The 16,339-nt window shown below is 47.2% G+C and overlaps 1 non-coding gene across 1 annotated transcript; it reads right to left on the bottom strand.

The window, feature by feature from the left end:
• Window positions 1–540: 540 nt before the first annotated feature.
• Window positions 541–613, bottom strand: TRNAF-GAA. The gene has a single exon. It is a non-coding gene; the product is annotated as a tRNA-Phe (tRNA).
• Between the last annotated feature and the right edge of the window lie 15,726 nt (window positions 614–16,339).

Raw genomic sequence — 16,339 nt, 5'->3', positions numbered from 1 at the left:
CTTGAGAGGGATATCGATCTTGTCAGGATCATTCAGGTAATGCTGGTTCGGCGGATCCTGCCGTGCAAGCACTACTAGGGAAAAGCTTATACACAGGCGCTTACTAGTAGCGCGGGTTTATACCCCTCGCTACTGCTACTTACTAGTAGCGCGGGTTTTTAACCCTCGCTACTACCAAGTTGATAGTAGTAGCGCGGGTTTTAACCCTCGCTACTACTAAGCGGTCTCTACCGTGCCTCCTGGAACATGCCATAGTAGTAGCGAGGGTTATAAACCCGCGCTACTACTAAGTTGATAGTAGTAGCGCGGGTTTTTATCCCTCGTTACTACTAGGCGGTCTCTACCATGCCCCCCGGGATGGTGATCAACGTATGGAATTTCCGCTATTCCATTCCGGGAAAACACTTGTTTTTTCACATTTTTCCTTTGCTGTTCTTTCCTGGATTTTTTGTTGATGATTCGTCCCCTTAAAAAAAGCTTTTCCCTATAAAAAATATGTGGCCCTTTTCTTTCCCGAAAAGGCATTCATTGTTTGTTCTGTGCCAGGAACCAGATTTGAACTGGTGACACGAGGATTTTCAATCCTCTGCTCTACCAACTGAGCTATCCTAACTATTTATTGTGCATCATCCTAGTAGAGTACTTGTATCTATGTGAATTAAAGGGACTAAAAAAAGAAAAAAGTATTCTCAAATTGGACTTAGTAAATATCAGGATAATGATATGGATTTGGGTGCCATAGTAGTAGCGAGGGGTAAAAACCCGCGCTACTACTAAGTCCTGGGTATTTTAACACCCATGAAATCCCCATCTCCTCATCCAAATCACTCCTCTCCCCCATCCCTATCCTCCTCTCTCCCTCTCTCTCTATGGAGCTCCCGCACATGCGCGTCTCCTCCTCCACGGCAACTGTTGGCCTCGCACCGTGATGTGTCCCTCAAATCCGGCGACCTCCTTCACTGCCCGTCCTCCCTCCTCCTCCTCCTCCTCCTCCGCTGCCCCTCCTTCCTCCCCCTCCTCCGTTGTTGGAAGGAGAGGAAGATCCAGCAGAGCACCGCCCATGAAGATGGCCAGATCTCTCTTGGATGCAACCCATGGCGTCATCTAGGGTTTCGGCTCCAACTTCGGCGGCCACTGGTGAGTTGCTGCACCTACTCTCTCTCTCTCTCTCTCTCTCTCTCTCTCTCTCTCTTCCTCTTCTAATCCTTGTCTCTTTTTTTGTAGCAGCAGCAAAGGAGAGGTGTTGAGAAGAGTTGGATGGGGAAGCACCATCTCCATGGACGACTTCATCCCCTCCAGGATCTGCATCGGCGATGGATGAAGAGGACGATGACGCCTAGCAGCAGCCATGGCTAGAATTTATTTTTTTATTTCCTAATTAGCTAGCAGTAGCGAGGGTCCAGAACCACGCTACTACTAGTTAGTAGTAGCGCGGGTGGTATCCACGCTACTACTAACGGACATAGTAGTAGCGCGGGTGGCACCCACGCTACTACTACCTGTTAGCTGTAGCGTCGTATCAGTAGCGCGAGCACCCGCTCTACTGATATACCTAAAACCCATGCTGCTACTAGGCTTTTCCCTAGTAGTGAAGCGTCAGCCTCTCCGGATGTGGGAGTTCAATCCGGAAGGTCCGTGAACCATTCAGCACTTCTTCGGCATGACGCTCAAAGGGATGTATAAGTTATTCTTCAGACCGCAAGTAAAGTGTCCGGACACCATCGAGGATGCGGGCCTGAGCTGCCACCGCCCAGATACCCAAGTTAGTAACTCTATAACCGAACACTTTGCATATGCTTAATACAATATTATTCTGAAAACTTGTCCGCGGCCAGGATTGACTCAACAAGGCGGAGAGGATCAGGTGTCCGACCCCACTTCCCGAAGGCTCGCCTAACCCTGCAATAGCCAGGCTGCTTAGACGCGCATTAAGCCAAGTGGCCTCAGGGAAAGGGGAAAAGAAGAATAGAGAAGCCGAACTCCACACATTGCACATCCAAACCGGGGGAATTACTGTCTCCATGGAGGATAATTGGGGAGGTTTTTCCAAGGTTCCCTCCCCTCACGGGAAGAAAAGGGCTGCCTCTGAAGATTTGGAGACAGGGGTGCCTAAGAAAGGGAAGAAAGCTTCACCAGGGGGCCCTGCCCCGAAGGGCGTCCTCACCGCATCGTGCCTGCAAACGGGCCAGCCCTCCACCAAGCTGTAAGTTAATAATAAACAAGAAGCTATTCCTTTTTCCTCTGAGAACAGTAACCAGGACCTGTTTTTTGCAGTCTGGCTAGTAGCTCGTCTCAACAGGGTTCGTCTTCGAGGGATCTTCTTCTGGAGATGATGGAGAGTGAAACCCCACCTGCCTCTCCGCCCCATGGGGCAGGCGACCCTGAGGTGTCATCATGGAGGAGTCCAGATCCGCTGAGGCCGGAAGCCGACACTTCGGCCGCCCCGAGCCCGACGCGTTCGGCTCCCTTGGAGGGTGATGAGAAAGGTCCGGAATAGTCCGGTGCCTGGACGAACACGCTGACGAGCCTCCTAGAGCAAGCTGCTCTCTTAGAGGGTCACCATACGCTAATGGATACGGTGTTGGAGAAGATTTTATCCGCCACAAGCGGGTTAAATGAAGCTTTTGGAAGTTTGCTCAAAGGCTTCGAGGTATGCAATAAAACACGTAATTTTTTATTGTTCCGCACGCGCTAGGTGTGCTCCGTATAGATAGTAGCCCCTGAGACTCTGGTTGCCAGCCCTAGGCGGCAAACGGAGGATCACACTCTCAGGTAATGATCGTACTGCATTCATGCGTAGGTGGCTAAGAGTCCGGCGATAGACCAGAATTCTGAATTCGCTGAACTGAGGCGACAAGTTGATGTGGTGGATACCGACATCACGCTTGTAAATAAGCGGCTTGACGAGTCACAGAGTATGCGCTCGTTTTTTCCTCAATTGTTTTAGGAAATATGAAGAGGATTGTAATATTAATATGATATGATGTGGCTGCAGGCAGAGCTGCTGCCATTGAGGCCCTGAGGGCAGAACATGCCCTAGCCAAGGAACAAGCCCGGGTTAGCAATGCGGCTGCCCTAAAGGCAGCCAAAGACTTGAGAGCCGAACAGGCTGCTCATCGCCGAAGTGAAGAAAAGATAGCCGAAATGGCTGTGGAGCTGAGGGACGCCGCCAGCCGGTATGAGCTTCTCGAGAAGGAGAATCAGGCAAAGGCGGCTGACCTAAAGAAGGCACTGGATTCGGCTAAGGAGATGTGCTCTGAAACTAGAGACGCGCAGGAGGAACTTTGACAAGTCGAAGAAATCGTGGCTGGAAATCCCTATTTGTTGCGGATGAAGTTCTTCGATTCAAAGTATGCTCCTTTGGATCAACTTTGGGAGCGTTGCAGATGAGTAGGCGGACTTGGCGAAAAGTATGGCTAATGCGACCAAGTTATTCAAGGATCATAAAGATAATGAAATAGAAAGGCTATTCTGGTCGCAATTTAGCGCTCCGACGCGCTCATTGCCATTGAGTGAGAAGATGGCTGCTATAGCCGAGCTCCATAGGTTGTACGATCTTGCAATGAGGTCTGTAATAGACCATCTATAGCCGAAGGGACCGAGTCCGGACAGTTACTTTGGTTTAGTGCAGCAACTGTTTGGCGCCAGATCATGAATTGATGCTGTGAAGAGGTCGGCGTGCATAGAGGGTGCGCGGATGGCTCTTGCCCGTGTTAAGACCTATTGGGCAGATATTGAGGCCACCAGCATTGCAACCAAGGGTCCGGCAGGAAGCCAAGACCCAGCCGAGCACTATTTTGAGCAGGTCCTAGAAGGTGCCCGTAGGATAGAGGCTCAGTGCTCGAATAATGTCGTGTTCGAGTGACAAATCGATTAATTGTAAACAATTATGTGTGAAATATAAAGGTTGTGTTTATACTTTTGCCTGAAAGTGTTATAATGCCTCCTGTGCGTCCGTTTATGTATTCATATAACTTGAAAGTTAGCAGTCGTTGGCTTTAGCCCCCACGCATATAATGTGGGGGTGTTCGAAAAAATTATGTGCGTAATCACACTTGATCCAATGTCTTGGTCCGTTAAGGAGGTGATCGCACATCGAACCAGGCAACCGGACTATATAGCTGTAACACTTCACTTAGCCATAGGAGTTTGATGGTGGGGCTACTAAGTAGCCCCTAGTACATCTGCGTGCATCCGTATAGGGGCGCGTATGTACATGACGGGAAATGGTCCTTCGTTAATGCGGAGGAATCCTATAGATTTTGATGAGTTTTCGAGTGGTTGACCAGTCTCTTGCTGTATCATGACAGTCAGTTTTCGACTTTCTCTACTTAGGTGCTCATCCGGAATAACCAGGGCACAATCGCAGTAGTTCTCCTTTGGTCGCCTTAGCCGATAGAACGGAACATAAGGCAGCAAACCCAGGAGCCGGGCAAACCCAACATTTGACCAAAGACATGATTCAGAGCTGATGCATATAAGGCGAAACTCGTGACGTCGAACACTCCCGAAGGTATTCAGATTTTATAACATATATTGGGCTGAGCAACGCCCTTGATTATGAACCCTATATTTCCAGGTGCGTGCACTGATCTGTCGTGGCGAAATGCCTATAACGCCAGTATCCGCTATGGGTGTATTGAATACCCACGGGATGTAAAGCAACGAAAGACAGTATATCCGCTGTGGGTGTATTGAATACCCACGGGATGTAAAGCAACAAAAGACAGTAAAGAAGGTTTACACAGGGGCTTAATCTAAAGAGAAACCTTTGAGCGGGGCCCTGCTGCATGTCTGCGCCTTTGTCTTTGTTGTGCCGTATCCTGGAAGGGTGTCGCACGAATAGTGTCTGTAAAAACGAAAAATCATAAAAGGAGTAAGCGTGCGAGAAGTTAGTTATTGTCAATGGATGTTAGAAATGCGAGATATTTGCCTATTGATGAGGCAAGCCGAATTGTGGGCTTTATTGCATGTTTGCAGCCCCTGGTATCATTAATGGGGATATATGTATAGCACCCAGCTCAGGTTTATCTGGGCTGTTGTTGAAGATGGTGCACTGGACTCGTCTAGCCGTGTCCGTGGTCTTGACGGCCGATCATGCGTTCTGGTGGGAGAGGCCGCTTAATGTTCGGCTACAAGAGCCGCCACATACTGCTCTATGTTTCCGCTAACAGTTATGACGCATGTGGACCGGGCATATTAAGTTTAAGGCAGGCGTAGTTCGGTATTGCATTAAAGCAAGCGAAGGCCATTCTTCCGAGTAATGCATGATAACCGCTGCTGAAGGGAGCGATGTAGAAGAGTAGTTCCTCGCTTCTGAAGTTGTTGGGAGAACCGAATGTCACCTCTAATACGAGGGAGCCCCAGCAGTGGGCCTCAACGCCTGGTATCACTCCGTTAAAGGTGGTGTTACTTTGGCTTATTCTGGATGGGTCTATCCCCATCTTGCGAACGGTGTCCTGATATATCAGATTAAGACTACTGCCGCCGTCCATTAGGACTCGAGTGAGATGGTATCCATCAATTATTGGGTCGAGCACCAAGGCAGCCGATCCTCCGTGCCAGATACTGGCCGGGTGGTCCATGTGATCAAAAGTGATTGGGCAAGCCGCCCAGGGGTTGAATTTGGGGGCAACGAACTCTGTGCGAGTTGCGTGGACCATGTTTACTGTTTTTACTTCTAAAGGGAATTTTTTCTGTCCTCCCGTGTTCGTATGGTGAGGCTCATCCTCGTCTTCGCTTGGTGTTTCCCTTCCCTTGTGTTCGGCGTTTAACTTGCCGGCCTGCTTGAAGACCCAACATTCTCTGTGAGTATGATTTGCAGGTTTTTCAGAGGTGCCATGGATTTGGCACAATCTGTCCAGGACTTTATTCAGGCCGGACGGTGTCACGACCGGTTTTCCAATAAAATACTTATTGAGAAACCGATCTTTTTAGTCCAGTAAGAGGAAATATCCTCCTGACTGGTAGACAAAATCTTGATACAGTAAGTCAGTAGCATTAAATATATTACATGGTCGAGCTGGGGGTCGCTCAACAATTATTACAGACATGCCAATAATTATACATAATGGCGGATATGGCACAATGGTGTGGTGGCATACTACTGACTCGAGATAAAAGTGGTGGTGGAATATCTCAGTGGAGTGGATAACATGACTCCTAAACTGGCAGCTCATCGAGCGTCGAGGTGAGGCTCGATGAATTTATTTGGGGTAGCGGAAGCGGATATAATACAGTGACCAAATCCAGGATTTCGCACGAGACTGACTGGGACTCCTCTAGGCGTCGGACTCGCTATCGAACTCTTCATCCATGAGATCGCCTTCGTCAACATCTGGCCAAATCAACAAGCCAGTTGAGTACTTTGAAAGTACTCGCAAGACAGTTCGGACATCAGATATAACAAATGCATGCATGAATGCGTCATGAGCAATTAGTAATGCACATTCAGATGATTAACTTGCACGACAATATTAACAATAAGGAAGTCAGGCGGTAGTCCTCCCGAAATCCACAAAAATAACTGAACACCGATAGGGTGCCTGAAGCGACGCCTCGAAGGGTGAATAAATAAATAAATCATGCCACAGTCGGGCATCTAAGCGACACCACATAAAGGGCTTACGTTGAAAGTAAAAGACATGCGTGCCACAGTCGGACGTCGTAGCGACATCGCAGAGAGGGCTTATATTGGAAGTAAATAACAATACTGCCACAGTCGGACGTCTGAGCGACATCGCAGAAAGGGCTTATATTGAAAGTAAATAATAACACTGCCACAGTTGGGTGTCTGAGCGACATTGCAGAAAGGGCTTATATTAAAAGTAAATAACAATACTGCCACAGTCGGACGTCTGAGCGACATCGCAGAAAGGGCTTATATTGAAAGTAAAATAATAACACTGCCACAGTCGGACGTCTGAGCGACATCGCAGAAAGGGCTTATATCAAGTAAATAAAAATAATGCCGCAGTCGGACGTCTGAGCGACATCGCGAAAAGGGCTTTAAATTTATTATTCATATCTGTTAAACTTGCAAGAGTAATACTCATAGGAAAATATTCAACATATGATAATAAACGGGTTAGTCCATCCACAGGAAATAAACATTTAACCCGAATTAACACCCATGTGGTTCTCCGGAGTTTCTGTCACCGAGATTGACACTCGACAAGATAAGTTGAACACAGTACTTGGACATGGATAAGATGATTCAAAGGAATTTTTGACTCTGCAGAGTTTGTACAAAAATGTCCACGGCCAACGGATTTCCGTAGTCATGAAAGACTAGTTCCGTTTACGGTATTTTGGAAGAAAACACATCTAACCAGTACACACCCATTCCACCTCACGATGCCAGGAATCACCCTAGACAGCGTTGAAGAAAAACTTTGAGATGGGGAGATCACAATCTCGAATAGCATGGGATCAAATTTATATTCACGCGCTCTAAGGGGTGCCCCCCTCTCGGACCCAACCGGAAACACCCATGCCCCCTGACCGGATGACTGGCTTTAATCCAAGGCCATGGAACCATCATCACGGCCTCTCGATTTGGTGTGTACCAGGAAAACGGTTTGCAACTTACTAAGCCATATCCCTTGCGGAAAACATGTGGTAGTACAGGAAGAAAAACGGATGGAAACTGGACTGAATCATTTGACACTGGAGTCAAATAGTCTGGCATAAGACTGGCATGCTACAACACTGCCATCTTACCCATCCTCATGCCATCACATGGCCATGCAAACTCATATCCAACAACTTATGGATTTTCGAAACTCACTTGCCTCAACTTGCATGTAATATGACATTCATCAAGATGCTCATAAATATGCCATGAAACTACTCAATGCAAACAATGCCAAGACACTCATCATATCAAAAGTTCAAACATACTTGCCTGGTTCGGAGTAGTCGGAGCCTAGCTCGGTGAAGTTCGCGGTTCCGTCACCTCCTTCGGTATCTACGGTATACAGAAATACACGCCCTATCGTAAATACCGTGAGGTGCACAAAAGTATTCCAAATATTTTTCAAGTAAATCTGATAAAAAACTAGATAAAATTTTAAAGAGGACAGAAAAAGAATCAAACAAAAATCCTTCTCTGTTTAAAAGTTATAAGGGTTTTAATTCAGGGACATTTCTGTAATGAAACAGAAACTTCCCAGGTGGTTGAACAGAAAAAAACCAGAAAACGTTTCAGACTGAAGGCGTATTTGCCCGATTACATTTTCAGAAAACGGTTCGAAAAAAAGAATAGAGAGGCTGACAGGTGGGTCCCTCCTATCAGGTTTGAAAATTCAAACGGAGAGTACAAAGCTCGTCGGCGCCCGAGAGCTATGGTGGTCGCTGCCGGCGATCCACGGCGAGGCAGGGGGATCGGGTGGTACCTCCGAACTCAGCGTGTCCTTCCGCATCGGTGGGTGGTGGTGGTGGTCGTCGGCGAGCACCACATCGACGGCGACCCTTGCTCCGGCGGACGGCGGCTCGGGTGGAGTTGGATCTCATCGGGGGAGTGCTGCGGAGATCAAATTGAAGCTGGGGTTAGCTCTCTGGGTGCTCGAGGAGATCGCTGACGAGGTTTGGGCGTCGGGGAGGGCCTCACCGGAGTGAATCAAGATGGTGGCCGAGGCGGATCGGGGCGGCCGGAGTTGGGGGAGGAGACCTCCTCGAGGTCCTCCTAGTGGCCTGGCGGAGTGTTGGTGAGCTGCAGTGGTGGTGCGTGCTCTAGAGCGAGCTCGGGCCCCCTTTTTGTAGGCGATCTAAGGCGTTGGCCGTGCACGGAGTTCTCCGGCGATGGTTACGGCGGCGCAGAGCTTGGTCAGGGAGGTTTAAGGGATTGAGCGTCAACATGGAGGTACACTGGTTCCGTTTAGGCGCTAAACGAGTTCGGATTAGGTGCTTTGGGTGGGTTTCGACGAAACGGGGCGGCGCGGGCCCGTCGGCGGCAGAGGGCGTGCCCTGTGCTTGCCGGGCCACTGCGACGGTGCTGCGGGGGTGCGCTGGCATGCAAGAGCCACGCGGAGAACTAGGGAGCATTGGGCGGCGCCGGACGGCGTAGCGAGCTGGCACGGGCTCTCGCTGGCCACCACCCGTGGCTCTGCCACCGCAGAAGCTGCCGGCGGCGGCGATGCTCCCCGCGCCCGACACCTGCATCCGTCCAAGAGGGCGTGCGGTGCTCTAGTCAAGGAGGAGAGGCTGTGCGCAACACGCCAGGGTGCACGGGTGATCGATGACAACACTCTGACGAAAAACGACACTGCAATCTCTGAACTTTGTGAAAGTGCATAGTAACAGTGTCGGCCAAGTGCTCGACGAAATGATTTTGGCATGTGGGAAATTTTCCTTGAGCTGACCTTTGGTGGGGTGACCTCTCATTGCACCTGGGGGCTGCCTGAATTTTGGTAGAATTTTTGGAGAAGAGGAGATATGAATTTCACCAAATTTGACAAATCTGGTCCAAATTTGGAGAGGCTGAAATTTGAAAATTTTGAAAAGATGAAGAGTGGATCTTGATGGTTCTAGGTTGTGGGTGCTAAGGACTATCCAGTGGAGTTGGTTTGAGATCAAAACTCAAAGGCAATTAGGTACTTGCTTTGTAAATCACCTAGGCTTAAAATAAATGACAGATTTGATTTGGGGAATAAAACAAATGAAATAAAATCCAAAAATGAGTTGAACTTGTTGGAACAGAATATTTGGATTGCCCCAAATTGGAAGGAGGGGTTTTGGTAAGATTTACCACATGAGGCATGGTAAAACCATGGATGGTTTCAATGTAAGAGAAGTCCCAAAACTCTTAGGGTTTCTTTTTAAAAGAAAATAAACCCCCAAAAAAAGAAATAAATTTGAGAAGGGGACAATCAGAAGAAAGGTTTTTAATAACCAAACACTAGGGTTGAAGAAGATATCAAAATAAAATCTTTGCCAAGGGGAAAAGTTTTGAGAGAGAGGTTTTTGGAAGAATTTAAATGACCTTCTTCAAATCCAACAAAGTTTTCTTGCTGAAAACCAAATAAAATTTTTTGGAGTGTCACAACACCTACCCCCTTAGGAAAAATCTCATCCCCGAGATTTCAGCTGATCCTTAAATAAGTGTGGATGCTCTGTCCGAAGAAAATCCTCTCTTTCCCAAGTGGCATCACTCTCGGTGTGATTGCTCCATTGAACTCGGAAAAACTTGATGGTTCTCGGGTCCTCCTCTCAGACTCCTCCAATATTTTTACTGGATGTTCCCGATAGGTGAGGTCTGGTTGCACGTCAATGTTTTCATGGGATACTTGCTTCTCTGGGTTGTTTACGCACTTCTTTAATTGCGAGAAGTGGAACACATTGTGGATATCGGATAATTCTCCGGGTAAGTCTAGCTGGTAGGCTACCGTGCCTCTTCGTGCAACTATGCAGAATGGTCCGATGAATCTTGGTGCTAGCTTCCCCTTAATCTTGAATCATTGCAGGCCCCTCATAGGAGATACTCGTAGATATACAAACTCGCCGGGTTCGAAACTCATTCCACGATGTTTCTGATCGTAATAACTCTTCTGTCGGCTTTGAGCTGTCTTGAGTCGGTCCCTGATTAGCTTGACCTTTTCCTCGGCTTCTTTGAGCATGTCTGGGCCGAAGATATGACTGTCTCCGGTCTCTGACCAATTTAGCGGGGTACGACATCTCTGCCCATACAAGGCTTCAAATGGCGCCATTCGCAGGCTGGCCTGGTAACTGTTGTTGTATGCGAACTCTGCATATGTCAAGCTTTCCTCCCAACTGGTTCCATAAGTGAGGACACATGCTCTCAGCATGTCTTCTAGAATTTGGTTTACGCGTTCAGTTTGTCCGTCAGTCTGGGGGTGGTATGCTGTACTGAAAGCTAGTTGAGTTCCCAGAGCCTGTTGCAGGTGATCCCAAAATCTGGAGATGAATTGTGTGCCCCTGTCAGATATTATGGTCTTTGGAACTCCATGTAAGCAGACGATACGGGAAAGATAAAGCCTGGCAAGCTTCTGAGTGGTGTGGGTTGTCTTCACGGGGATGAAGTGTGCTACTTTAGTCAGTCTATCTGTGATGACCCATATGGCATCATTTCCGTGTCGTGACCGAGGTAGCCCAACAATAAAATCCATCCCAATCTCGTCCCATTTCCACTCGGGTATCTTATTTGGTTGTAATAGCCCGGCCGGTTTCTGGTGCTCGGCCTTGATGCGTTGACACGAGTCACAACACGCAATAAACGTGGCTATGTCCCTTTTTATAACGTGCCACCAAAATGTTTCCTGAAGATCCTTGTACATTTTTGTTCCTCCAGGATGGATTGAATACGGAGCGGTGTGGCCTTCGGCTAAGATTTGCTGTTTAAGGTCCTCGATATTTGGTACGCAAAGTCTATTTCTGTACCATAATATTCCCTGTTCATCGATAACAAATTCTGAGGCCTTGCCCAAATTCACTTTACGTTTAATGCCTTCAATGCTGGGGTGCCCATGCTGAGCCTCTTTAACCTTTTCTATCAGTGTAGGCTGTATTTCTAAATTTGACACACTGCCTTTGGTGACCATTATTAAGTTGAGTTTGGCAAATTCCTGCTGAAATTCTGGTCTCAAATTTGGTATACTGTCGTTGCCCGAGCTGGGGTTCCGACTTAGAGCATCCGCCACTACATTTGCTTTTCCTGGATGATAGTGGATTCCAACATCATAATCCTTCACTAATTCCAACCAGCGTCATTGCCGTAAATTGAGTTCCGGCTGTGTGAAAATATACTTGAGGCTCTTATGGTCCGTGTATATTTCACAACGATTTCCAAGTAAAAAGTGTCTCCATTCCTTGAGTGCATGAATAACTGCTGCTAACTCCAGGTCATGAGTAGGATAATTTTCCTCATGCTTGTGAAGTTGTCTAGAAACATACGCGACTACCTTGCCTTCTTGCATCAATACACATCCGAGGCCCTTCCGGGATGCGTCACAATACACCTCAAAATTCTTGTGTATGTCTGGCACAATTAATACTGGTGCTGTCGTTAATTTCCTTTTTAGTTCTTGGAAACTTTTCTCGCAAGCTTCCGTCCATTCAAACTTCTTGTCTTTCTTGAGTAGCTGCGTCATTGGCTTTGCTATAGTGGAAAATCTTTCAATAAATCTTCGGTAGTATCCTGCCATTCCCAAGAAACTTCGTACGTCCGTTACGCTGGCTGGTGGTTTCCAGCCAAGTACGGCCTTGACCTTTTCCGGGTCTACGGCAATACCTTCTTGGGTCAGTACGTGTCCCAGAAAACCCACCTGTCTTAGCCAAAATTCACATTTGCTGAACTTGGCGTATACTTGATGTTTCCTGAGTTCTCGTAGTACAATTCTGAGATGTTCAGCGTGCTCTTCTGGTGTCTTGGAGTATATCAGAATATCATCGATGAATACCACAACAAACTTGTCCATAAACTTCATAAATACTTTGTTCATGAGGTGAACAAAATATGCGGGGGCGTTTGTTAGTCCAAATGGCATTACTGTGAACTCATACAGTCCATATCTGGAGGTGAAGGCTGTCTTGGGGATATCTTCTATTCGCACTTTTAATTGATGGTATCCCGACCTTAAGTCAATTTTTGAGAAGTCCTTGGCCTGAGCGAGCTGATCAAATAAATCATTTATCTATGGCATTGGATATTTGTTCTTGATTGTGACCATGTTAAGTGCTCGATAGTCTATACACAATCTCAGTGTTCCATCCTTCTTTTTGGCAAATAAAATTAGTGAACCCCAAGGTGAGGAGCTGGCGCGAATATATCCTTTGTCCAGTAATTCTTTTATTTGCTTCTTCAATTCTACCAATTCGGATGGTGCCATTCTGTATGGTTTCTTGTATATGGGGGCGGTTCCGGGTGCTAGCTCAATGCTGAATTCTATCTCTCGGTCTGGTGGCATGCTTGGTAGTTCTTCGGGAAATACATCTGGAAATTCACACACTACTGGAACCTTGCTTAATTCAGAAATATCCACCTTGTTCAATCTCGGTTGCCGGGATATTTTTCTCTCTTGGGCTGAAACTTTTATTGTCTTCCCATGGTGGTGGGTGAGAATTACGGTTCGGTTGAAGCAGTCAATAAATCCTTTGTTGGTGGTTAACCAATCCATCCCTAGGATGACATCCAGTCCTTTATTTTCCAATACAATAAGGTTGGCGTGAAACTTCAATCCTTCAAACTCAATAACCACACCTTGGCAGTAACTCTGTGTAACTTGCTTAATTCCAGGGGACTTGATGATCATGGATTTTTCCAAGGGAAGCATCGAAAAATTATTTTGCAAAGCAAAACTTTTCGAAATGAATGAGTGAGAAGCTCCAGAATCAAACAAAACCATGGCAGGTATTGTGTTGACAGGGAACGTACCAAGTACGATATCCGGGGCATTTTGTGCTTCCTCTCTGGTCACGTGGTTCAGATGACCCTTCTTGTGGTTGTTATTGGGGTTGAAATTGTTACACTTTGGCGCTGAATTATTGCCACTGTTGTTCGGCTTTGGGGTCGAGTTCCTTGGCTTGGGGCACTGCTTGGCATAATGCCCTTCTTCTCCACAAGCGTAGCAAGTAACGCCTAGGCGATATGTGAACTCCTTGTCTCTTGCATGGAAATTCTTGACTGGGCGTGAGACATTTGTCGTGGGTTTGTGTGTCCCACCTTTCTGAAAATCCGTCTTGCTTCGGTGGTTGTGAGCAAGATTAGTCTGGTCCCTTTTTCGCTTGCGGAAATCTTCCAAGCTGCGCCTCTCATTTTCCAAGGTAATGGCGTTATCCACCAGCGTTTTAAAATCTAGGAAGGTGTGCACAACCAGCTGGCATTTGAGCGCGGGTGCCAGACCATCTAGGAATTTTTTCATCTTCTTGCTTTCAGTCATACGCTCTTCGTTGGCGTAGCGAGACAATAGAGTAAACTGACTGTTGTATTCTGACACCGTCATGGTCCTTTGTTTGAGGTCATCAAACTCTCTCTTCTTGATCTTCATAAGACTTTTAGGAATATGCGCCCCACGAAAACCTTCTTTGAACTCCTCCCAGGTTATATTATTTTCGTTGGGGTGCATGTGTAGGAAATTTTCCCACCACGATGCAGCTGCTCCAGTGAGATAGTGTGGTGCATATAGTACTTTCTCAAGATCTGAACATTGTGCAATAATTAATTTTCTTTCCATGTCTCGAAGCCAGTCCTCGGCCTCAAGAGGTTTGTCAGTATGAGAAAATGTTTGGGGACGCGTCTTCTGTAGCTAAGATAACTTGGATTGCTGCTGATACTGTCCATGGTGATTTCCCATATTGATGAATTGGTTCATCATTTCCTGATGTTGTTGCTGGCTTTGCTCATAAAGACGGCACATTTGGGAAAGTGTTGTTTCACTGTCCTGTTGACTTGACTGCCTCTGTGTGAAATTGTTGCTTGGTTGTGTACCATAATTTTCCTCTGGCGGAGTTGGCATGGAGCGTGTCCAAGGACGAGACATTTTTCACTCTGGGGATATATTTTGTAAAACTCATAAGAAAGGGAAAAGAGTCGCAAAAATTCAATAAATGCCTAAATACTAGGAAAATTTTAAATGTTCCAGGATTTCTCAAGAAAACAAATCGATTGCGCACGGAGAAGGACTGCTCATTACATATCTTACACGTAGGCGGTAATTATACAATACATCACTCAGGATATGCGTACATATTCCTAGCATGTTATTTAGGCTAGTGCACTTCTCCAGTTCCTACATGATGCGCAAACAAGCTACTTCTCACAACTTATGTACATATGAACATATCGTACAGAGCGGTACATCGCATGACGGCTAAGCGTACTCAGTCGGAGATGGTGAGGATCTCCTTTGCCCTGCCGAGGGTGAGGCGCAGTGAGGCTGGGGACTCAACCTCCTCCTCGCTAATAGGCTCCAGACATGAAGTGCTGCGCTGAGTAGATGGAGTGGATGCCATATGCGGAGCAACACGAACAGGTGTGGGCGCAATGGGTGGTGCAGAGCGGACTGGAGTGGGCGCAATGACTTGGTTGAATTCCTCGGTGGAAGGCAGGCGACGAGCAGTGGCGAGAGAGGTAGGTGCATAAGATGCTGAGGACGAGACGAAAGTCGGTGGCGGTGCGGCGTGCAGGAGCTCCCTCCTGTTAGCGGCACAGCCATGGACTGAGTCCATGCGGGCAGCCACGAAGTCGTCCACCAGGCTGTCGAAGGCTGCTTCCAGAGCCCGGAGATACTCGATAAGCATCTCAAAAGCCTCGTCTCGTTCTCCTCTGGGGCAAGAGAACGTGTAGTGACAGGCGTATGGCACGTGGCATGGAAGGTAGCGGTAACGACGAGTCTTCGTCGAAGGAAGGACATCCCTAAGACGAGCTATCGCCTCACGGGCTGCCATCTGCATAGCATGCTTCTCCATAGGCATGGCTCTTCCCAAGAACCGGAAGCAGCGTAACTCAACACGCCCATCCTTGAATTGCACCGCGACCTGGTGCATGGTCAGACTGTCGTTGACTTTGTGCTGATAGAGTGTGAAGACTGGGTGCATAGATGGCCCCATCGCGACCTGGATGACGAAGGAGAGAAGCTTGACGAACCCATCAGGCACGTTGGCGAACATCTGTAACTCGCAGTTGTTGTCAGCCATCTACAAAAGTAGGCAAAAAATCTGAGTGGTCAGATCATAAATTTATGCTGACTGTCAGAAAATGACTACATTTGCAAAAATAAGAATTAGCTCTATCATGCTAATAACCAAGTAGCGGTCGCGCCTAGTGGCTTCCTATAGTCAGCCTGGCTCTGGTACCAAGCTTGTCACGACCGGTTTTCCAATAAAATACTTATTGAGAAACCGATCTTTTTAGTCCAGTATGAGGAAAAATCCTCCTGACTGGTAGACAAAATCTTGATACAGTAAGCCAATAGCATTAAATATATTACATGGTCGAGCTGGGGGTCGCTCAACAATTATTACAGACACACCAATAATTATACATAATGGTGGATATGGCACAATGGTGTGGTGGCATACTACTGACTCGAGATAAAAGTGGTGGTGGAATATCTCAGTGGAGTGGATAACATGACTCCTAAACTGTCAGCTCATCAAGCGTCGAGGTGAGGCTCGATGAATTTATTTGGGGTAGCGGTAGCGGATATAATACAGTGACCAAATCCAGGATTTTGCACGAGACGGACTGGGACTCCTCTAGGCGTCGGACTCGCTATAGAACTCTTCATCCATGAGATCGCCTTCGTCAACATCTGGCCAAATCAACAAGCCAGGTGAGTACTTTGAAAGTACTTGCAAGACAGTTCGGACATAAGATATAACA

The sequence above is a fragment of the Triticum dicoccoides genome, chromosome 6B, assembly GCF_002162155.2.
Source record: "Triticum dicoccoides isolate Atlit2015 ecotype Zavitan chromosome 6B, WEW_v2.0, whole genome shotgun sequence".
Lineage (NCBI taxonomy): Eukaryota > Viridiplantae > Streptophyta > Magnoliopsida > Poales > Poaceae > Triticum > Triticum dicoccoides.
This window is presented reverse-complemented; position numbering and strand designations above follow the sequence as displayed.